The sequence below is a fragment of the Rhea americana genome, unplaced genomic scaffold (genome assembly GCF_003343005.1).
Source record: "Rhea americana isolate MKP2758 unplaced genomic scaffold, rheAme1 scaffold_422, whole genome shotgun sequence".
NCBI lineage: Eukaryota > Metazoa > Chordata > Aves > Rheiformes > Rheidae > Rhea > Rhea americana.
The window spans coordinates 64,704-74,151 of record NW_028186560.1 but is presented as its reverse complement, the minus strand read 5'-3'; positions in this window follow the sequence as shown (position 1 = coordinate 74,151).

Genomic DNA, 9,448 nt, shown 5'->3' with positions numbered 1-9,448 from the left:
GTCCTATTAACAGTATTTATTACTTTTTTTTTCTCAGCTCAAAATGTTGACTTTCATAACTTTTTTGGATTGCTGATATCYGCAGAAGCATGCCATCTGTGAATTTTTTGTTTTATATTCATGAGTCCTCATGGCTCCAAATCTCCGAGGGCTGCAGCTTCTTTACAGTGATCACTAGAGCTGTCATTGTTTTTGGACTGCATTTCTAGTGCAAAGGTATGCATTCTGTTGCTTGATCATATCACATGAAGCTATGGTAATAGCTCATGAGGGGTCTGTTACTGTCATACATGTGGGTAGAACATTTCCACTTCATTCTGTAAAGGTTAGGTGATTGGATTACGCAGAGRGGAAAGTGAACTGAGCCTGAATATTCCTCTATTGTGTTGGACTGGCCTCAGTGTGTATATTTGTTCTGGACATCAGTCCTATTCCTGCCCCTTGGAGAGAAGGTTGGTCCCCCATGTGCATTAGCAGCCATCCCGTATGTGGTCCCCAAGAACACTGTAGCATTTTGGTGGGGTAYAGTACTTGAGAAAGGTATGAAAAGTCAGAAGGAAACAAGAGAATGATGAGAATGTCCTGGAGCAGGAGTTGCAGGTACACCTTTTTGGCACCTTTCCTCAGTTGAGAAAAAGAACTCAGGAGGAGCACTTGGCTCTGCTCCATTCACTCAGCTTTCAGGTGTAAACCACAGGCTCTGTTCGTGTCTCCATGGGGTTTTATTTCCCAGGTCTTTTGTCCTGGCTGCAGGAATCGTATAGGAAATATATGCTGTGGTCCCACTGCACCTGCAGATTTTGACACTGGTGTTGGAATGAAGATCCCTTGCTATATAACGAACTACTTCAAAGTCATTAGACACTGTAAAACTTATACTGACATTTACTGACATTCAGCATGGAGTCTGTTAACTTACCTATAATGTCCACTTTGTGATCATTTCATACAGGTTCTAATTCTCCGTTCTTGTTTCCTATTTATTCATGTATATGCTTTTTCTTTTCTCAATTCCTTTCTTAAGATGTGATTCATTTGGATTTCTTCCCTTGCCCCACACATTGCAGTGTATAAGACTTCTTTCTATTTTCCCTTCTTTCTGGGCTCTCTACTTCCACCTACTTCCTTTCCGATGTTGTTTGACTGTCAACCCATTCCTGCTATTCTTTTCCATGTGCCTATCTGTATAGAAATCCCTGATAATGCTATAACATTGATTTAAATGTATCCTGGCTAATCTACATGCAAGACTGATGAACTCTGCCCATGATTCTGAGGATCTTTGTTAGAAACATTGGCTAAATGAGTTCTTACCTTGATGTTCTGCTCTCCTAGTTGTAGAGACACAACTGTCTCTTGTACTGCATGTGAACTGATTAAAGGAATTGACAAAGTTAAAAGTAACCCTGCCAAAAAAAGGTACCTATCTCTCATAGCCTCTTCTCTGAATTTTCTGCACAGCTGAACTGCTTACAGCAAATCCCACTGTCCTAGGCAAAGAGAAGGACCTTAAACTTGTGGTGAAAGTAACAATGGAGTGGTCCAGCTTTCTCATCTAAACAGAAGGAGGTTGAGCTCCCATCAAAGGACCATTCTGACCTCTTTGGTAACCTTTCTGACATTTTTTATATCTGAACTGTCATAGCTCTGCACTGGAGTAGATTTGACCTCAACGAGAATGGCAGCCTCATGTTGCTGCCGTAAAATTTTTCCAGCAGAATTGTGCTCAGAGGCATGTTCTCTGAAAACATGGACTAGCAATGACCTTCTTCCACACCTTGCATTGCTTGACTCTTTATGCCTGCCTTGGTAACAGAAAAACGAGCAATGTGAAAGGGGCTCTTGAAAGCTGGTGTGACAGTGCTGAAGAGTGGGCAAGCCACAAGGCCAGCTTGTATTTATTTGGGGGCTTAAAAGTAAGCCAGAAGAGCACAGCTTTGTTTTTACTTCACAGAGACGCACTTTCAGGACTGTTCAACCCAGATTGCACTGCAMTGTGAACTGTACTGTTTCCTGATCTCCACTTGAGCTTCCTGCTGTGAGATCAAATTGGCACACCCCACCTAAATGCACATCCCTATCAATACCTAGGATAATAGGGTAACAGGGCTTCAGGGCAGTCTTAGCACTGCCTCAACATGAGTCAGACCTCTTTTTGCACACACTTGCAGGTTTGTGAGGCATCCTTTTATTCTACAAAAGAATGCTGGTATGTAGACAATATATTGTATCCAAGTGTCTAACTTTTCTTTCTTCTTCTTCTTCTTCTTCTTCTTCTTCTTCTTCTTCTTCTTCTTCTTTTTTTAAAAAAATGTGGTTATGTGCCCCAGATAATAATTCAGCTACTTCAGATTCTAATTCTTTTAACAATATTAGTCAAGTGCCATCTATTCCTGTTGCGCTGCTACTCTTCCATATGTTCCAAAACCTCTTCAGCAAAAATCATGTGGGAATATCCCTGGTTTCTCTGATGTAAGGAAATCAAATTTTCTGAAGAGGCTTCATTTTCTTCAGTGCCCTTTTTACACTCTGATCATCTATTGACTTTCTAAATGCTCCTGAAATCTCCACTGGAGCCCACCTCCCTCTCTCCCCAAAACAAAAGTACCTCCTGTGGGGTCAAATTATCTAAAGCTAGCTTCACAAGCTGCTCAAAGTTAAGATGCTCAGGCAGCAGGGTGATATAAATGCCAAACAGAGGAGAGGGTTGCTTGGTTTGCTRTGCTCCTTTTACAGTGATTACTGATGTGCTTATATGTACCGAGTGTAGGGCATAAAAGCCATGTGCATGCTGCATACATGGCAAGGCAAAGGAAATACAGATWGCTATGGAACAGTTCTCATATCACAGGGTGTTGCAGCCTATGCACAGTAGGGAGGCCAAAGCCCATACCCAGAGGTCCCTACTCAAGAACCATAGCAGTGATGTGATCAAGGCTGTACCACATGCTCCTGTGAACAAGGTTTGTTTTCCTGGGCGTCATACAAAGACAATGTAGATGTTGGTATTGAATAACCACTCTGAGGGAAGCAATACACTTGAAGGATGATTTCCTGGATGCTTAGTTAGCCTATCCGCTGTCAGGATATATCCCACTGTGTCTCCCAGAGACACTGCAGTTCTGGCACTGTAAACCTTCACATGGGGTACTGTTCTGTATATGCCAAACAGCAGAGGAAGATTTATGTGTTGCTCCCTCATGTAGCAGCTGACAAAGAAATGCAGAATGGCCAGTCTGTACTAGCGTTAAAGATAAATTTACTTGCTGCCGGTTGCTTCACGTGTACACGTGACACAACCCATTTATCTTCCCCTTCTCCACACAACTGTTGATTTTATAGTTGTCTGTCCCAGCTCAGTCATCTCTTTTTCCAGTTGAAGAGTCCCAGTCATCTGAGTACCTTGTATGTCCTTGTATGAGAGAAGTTCTCTATCTCTGGTATTACTTGGGACACTCCTCTGTACCATTTTGTGATCTGGTTGCCAAAACTAAAACTGGAGCATTCAAGGTATAAGTGCATGATGTATTTATGCCATGACATAATTATATCTTCTGATTTGTTCTCAGTCTCTTCCATTAAAAATCCTATTYTTTAAATTTCTTTTATTAACCTGTCTTTGGGTTGACAATTTCAGAGAACCACCCAAAGATAACAAGATCTCTTTCCTGAGTGCTAATATCTAATTTAAAACCATTTTTAAGGAGTTTATCATAATAATTATTTTTGAAATGTGAAATACCACTTACCTAAATTTCATCTGACCTCTTAGTTAATCATCCAGTCATTCTGTGTCACAAAATCCTGTGCAATTGCTATGATTTTGTCATCTTTTTAATCTTTTTTTTCCATGCCATTTATGGATATGTTGAACTGCACAGATACACGTTCCAGCCATGGGACTGTGCTGGTGGCTTCCCTCTATTAGTCAGCTGAGCATTTATTTCCATACTTTGTGTCCTATATTTTAATCCACAAAGTAAGTATTTTTTTCTGGTCATGTAGCAACTTTTGACCATTTAATGTGGGAGCATGCACATACTTTTCAAAACAATCTCATCATACTATATTGACTATTCTTACTTTGGTTTCTATCAATTCATCTTATGCAGATGCCAGCTTGACAGATCTATTTTCCCTAGATTTAGGACAGGTTTAAAAGTCTAATATCACAGTTACAACATTTTAATCCCTTGATACTGAGCATGATTTAATCAACAGATCACTTCTACAACAATTCTGATTTTTTTAGAATATCCTTGAGTATATAATTTAGCAGATATAYTACTATTTAATACATTGTTATTTCCTAAAAACTGAAATATTCAACAGAGATCTTAAGCTGAGAGAGTTTCTCTGATTCATTTCTGTTAATGGATGTTTTTTCTGGAAACATCCTCCCTTCTGAAGTAAACACCAGCACAAATTGTTTAACTTTTCTGAAATATCCTTATTTTCCTTCAATGCTCTTTTATATCTTAATCATTACTAATTCTTAATAGAAATTCTTATACAGGTTTTCTGCTCATAAAATGTGTATAATAGACATATATAAGTATATGTTAATTGCTTGGAGTAGATCATTTGGATAATGTTTCAGAACTTCTTCTCACACGAGAATTCTCACAATTATTCCCAACAGAACTAAGGAGATCACCCTGCAGTGTTAGGTTTTGTCGTTTTCCAGATTAAATACTAAAGCTGTTAGAAATGTCATATCAAACACTAAGATACTCAGAGGCACAGAGAATATCTGCTATGCGACAGCTTGCTACTAAAAAGGTCACAAAGAACATAGACAAATGTACCAACATTTCCAGTGAAATCAATTTTTGTGCTGTTCCAGATTGTCTGGTACATCACTTTATTTCAGAAACATCCCCTGTGGGATTTGTAGATTGCAAGTGCTGTTGTTGACTATGATCTCAGGATGAGTAGGGCATGCTTAGAGGGATCAGTGCACCTTGTGGACCCCATCTGACAGAGAATTCCTAGCCTCTGCTGCAGCAGTATTTCTGCTGCTCTCTGTGTAAAATGAGATCTCCCAGGAATGTTAGCATAAGCTGAACAGAAATGCATAATCCTTYGGAGCAAAACTTCTCTACCCTTCTGCTAAGATGCAGCTGAGCGCTGGACCGTGGCAATGGTAAGGGCATTCTTTCTACATGGAAATTAATGAGAATTGGTMAGATTAAATTAAAGTGAGGGAACCTTTCTGTATTTCCTTTTGGCTGTTTGTACACCATACTGTGGCTGGCATGCTGTCTTGTCTGGTTACAAAATGTGCTTTAGGGATCTACACTGGCATTCCTAATAGAGAATTCCATTCTGGTGCAGATGAAAGAAGTTGGAAACATGAACTGACCTCTGGAAAAAAGTTGTTAATGATCATAACTAATGAGAAACTTGAACTCATCCTCTGGGATGAAAGGCAGTTAAGGATGTTCATTGCTTAGGCTATGATAGATGCAAGCTAAAATCCCTGGAGCTAGAGTGTAAGCCCCCAAAAAGTGCTGTTGGTGAAGTTTTCGTGATATCAGTGACAGACTTTTCTCTCTTTCAGTCCTTTCCCTCCTTTTGTAGTCCTTGGTATCCTCAGGACTTCGCTTCAGTTCATTGAAAGCAATGTTATTCCTTCTCTTGTGTTGGAGGGGAAGGGGAAGGGGAAAGAAGCAAGTCACTGAGCAGAGGACAGGAAGGTTAAAAAAAAAAAGTCCTGTTTTATGAAGATAGTCTTGCTCTGGAAAGTGCATCACAGTTATCTGATTATTTAAACTTCTACCACTACAGCAAACCTGTGAAGAAGATATCTGAGCAGTATTTWAAATAAGATGAGAGTTATACATAGAATACCTTTTCCACTGCWTGCTGGAGTTAGAGCAAACTTGAGTGAGGTGGAAAAACTGAAAAGGAAGTGGGCAGAACAGGATGTCTGGAGATGTATGAGGTGCTGGAGAGTAAAGAAGGGAGGAGATGTAAGTGTGCAGAGTTTAATATTAGGAAGAGCAAATAACTGGCTTTTAGGAAGAAAGAAAATAAGAAAATGAGGTATACTTCAACTGCTGTAGATGCTTAGAGACTTCAACATAGAGGAAGACCAGCTTCATTTCCAGTTCTCTCTTTTGATAATAAAAATGGAAGTTTTGCAGACATTGCACCTCATCTAAAACTTTGACACAACAGTATGGCAAATCTCTGAAAGGTGAACTTTAAGTTCCTTATTACCTCACCTATGGCATGACTGGAGTCTTGACTGGATTATAGTGGTTACCCCGCAGGACATACATATGCTACTACTGTGGCCCAGCTGGAGTTCTAAGAAGGACTGTGGCCTCACTGCTCTATGACTTCATAGTTGTTTGAATGAAGATCACGTTCAGAGAAGCTGTACCTCAAAGTGTTACCTACTTGTAAAGTAGTATGCCATACAGTGGCCAGTATGTTGCCAGTCTTTTTGGTCTCCCGGGAGTGTCCCATACTGTCTGTCCTCCCAGTCCCCACCTGCAGCTCAGCTTTCCCAAGATGTATCTCCTTTTGCTGTCCTCAGCTATTTCTTTTGGTCCTGAGACTCATAGTTAGCATAGTGAGAGTGTGAGGAGGTGCCAGACACAGCCTGCCTGGTTGTCCCTCCTGCAGTGCCAGGACACAGCAGAGGTTCAGAAACCTGATCTATTTCCCAGAGAAATAGGTATACAAATAGCTGGGCAATAGGTGTGAAATAAATGGATGAATAACAATCAGTTCACAAGAGCAATGTGGATCTCCCTTCCTAAGTGTAGGTACTGCCATTACAGACACTGCCAAGTGAATCCCCTCCCTGCCTTATTACATCTTTGGCCACTGAAGCCACTATTCTGCAACTAGAAACAGCAGCTATCTACCTACAACATAATCCAACCACTTGAGGAAGCTCAAGGTTGTAAAAATGCTTCCAAAGGTGGTCAAAAGCAGTAGACTCAAAATCTAAAAGCTAGGCATCAACAGCTATATGACATTCGTTTGATCATTCTTTCAATCAATCATTTTCTTTTTTCTTTCTTTTTATTTCTTTCTCTTTATTTCTTTTGTCTTTTTCGTTCTTTCTCTCTCTCTCTCCTTCTCCCTTTTTCTTTCTACCTTCCTTTTCCTTCCTTCCTTCCTTCTTATCTTTCTATATTTTTCTCTTCCTCTCCCTTTCTCTCTCTCTCTTTCTTTTTCTTCCTTTTNCTCTCTTTCCCTCTCCCTCTCCCTCATTGAAATGCACTTTTCTAGCAAGGCACTGTTTCAGATAGCTAGGAAGTGCCTGCAGATTTGAAATGCTCAGTTTGATGTTATTGACAGGTAGCATCTAAAAGGACCTTGCTTCTGCAGGTCAGAARTACCTTCAAACAGTCCTGGTGATATTATAGGGCCATTGCTTTTGTACTCAGGAGATACACCTCATTCTTTAGTGCCCAAGTTGTCACAGGTCTGAGATCCTCCATGGTCCATGTGGGGCAATGGCTCCAGTGGAGTCCATCAGCTGCATGTATTTAAAACTTTCTTTTAGATGCTGCTCTATGGCTATTATAGACCATGTTTTTCTAAAGATCAGTTACCTTTGCATCAGCACTTATCAGGGTGACTGACAGCCTGACTCCAGAAATAGTGCGTCAGTGCAAAACGACTCTTGTCCTATATGTAGTKCATCATGTCACAAAGTGAGGAGAAATGAACTTTCCCTACCCATCCTGTACTCTRATATCAGTAAGTCTAAGATCATGTTTTCTGGAATGCTCAGGGACCCTGCCAGGTCAGCACAGTGCAATCTGTGGGACTTCCATATGTGAAYTTTGAAACAGGCAATAGAGTGAGATTTTGTAATTCAAGGAACCTGCCATTTTGCCTTTCATCAGTTTAACATTTAGGAATAAACTCTCAAGCCATAATTGCATACAGGCAAGAAAAGAGCCTAACATTTTCCAAGTGCGTCATGGTTCTTTCACACTCATACCAGGTCATTTGTTTTGTTTGGTCACTGCAATATTTTCCATGGAGAACAATGGCTTAGGCAACAAAATGTGGTCCCCAAAGTTGTTGTGATCTTGGCTACTCTACTTATTAAACAAAGGTAACCATGAAGCTAGAGATATGTCTCCACGCTTTTACTGATCCATAGTTGCAACACACTGGCTTATCAATTAAGCTAGAGGAAAGACAGAGAATGAGAGAGCACGGTATCTGATGTTCCTSATGGAGCAATGAATAACAGTGATTGAAGTAGGATATTCTTGAATGCTAGACAGTGTGTCTTTTTCTCCAWTATGCCACTAGGTAGTTTTTGCAGTTCACAAGAGAACAACTGAACAGGCCAGAAATATTCTTTCGACCCACACTAGAAGGAGAATATTTCCACTATACTTGTGCCATGAAAAAGATTTGTCTAGTGATCAAAGAAATATTCATTTTAGAACCAGAGATTCTTTTGTTTCCTTGCAAGGTGTGGAAAGAAAAGTTTTGTCTCTGAGAAGGAAACCCACCTATTTCTCTGGAGCATGTTGGGGAAGGGAGAGAGAGGAAGGGTTGTTTCCCTTCTTTGGTGCCCAGATATCTCTGGCATTAATGCACCTTTCTCAGCTTCACACATAAAAATAGCGTCTCTAAAAAGCAACCCCACAATGACACAGAAGTYGACATAGGGTGTCATCTTTTCCTTAAATATATTTAGCTACTCCGTAGCAAAGTACCTCCATGTTCCATTATAACAGGGAAAGATTCCTTAGCTCAGCTAAGCTCAGCTAAGCTCAGCTTTCTTGGGCGAAGGAAAATTAATGATGAATGGTGGCACTGCAGCCACACTGACCACKGTGGTCAATGCACATCAGCACTCTTCCTGCTCTCTTCTCCCCAGTTCCTCTCCAACAATTTCAGAGCTGTTCAAAGAACTCCCTGGAAGTGGCTTTTCCCTTTCACCCGTGATTCACTTTGTGTCCACATTACAATTCATCTGTTGCTGTAGGAGCCAGACAGGTATACATAAGGTGGCGTTACCATTTGTGGTGTTCTCTTGCCCAGAGTACTAGACTTGGAGACTTCTTTCATGCTGTATGTTCCCAAGATTATTGCTGCTTGAAGTTTTATATTACATGACTAAAACTAATTTCTGTTATTTTTTTTGCATTTACGTTCTTCCTTGAAGTAAAAACTAGTTAAAGTCTTAAATAAATATTTCCTTACTAGGAAGCACTACACAGTACTGCCAAAATTCCTAGGTTCTTCTGGTGGCTCTACCTGCTACAGTGGTTAGGGCTTTATCTCTTAGTGACTCCCCCTTTTCACACTTAGTGGATCAATCTGTTCAAATTCCATTTAATTTACAACAGCAGTATAATCTCTTAATATTGGCTATTCTGTCCCTGTTAGACAGAATAAGGAATAACAATGTTTTCTTATGTAAATACAGTATTTATTTTGATTAAAAACTACCTGT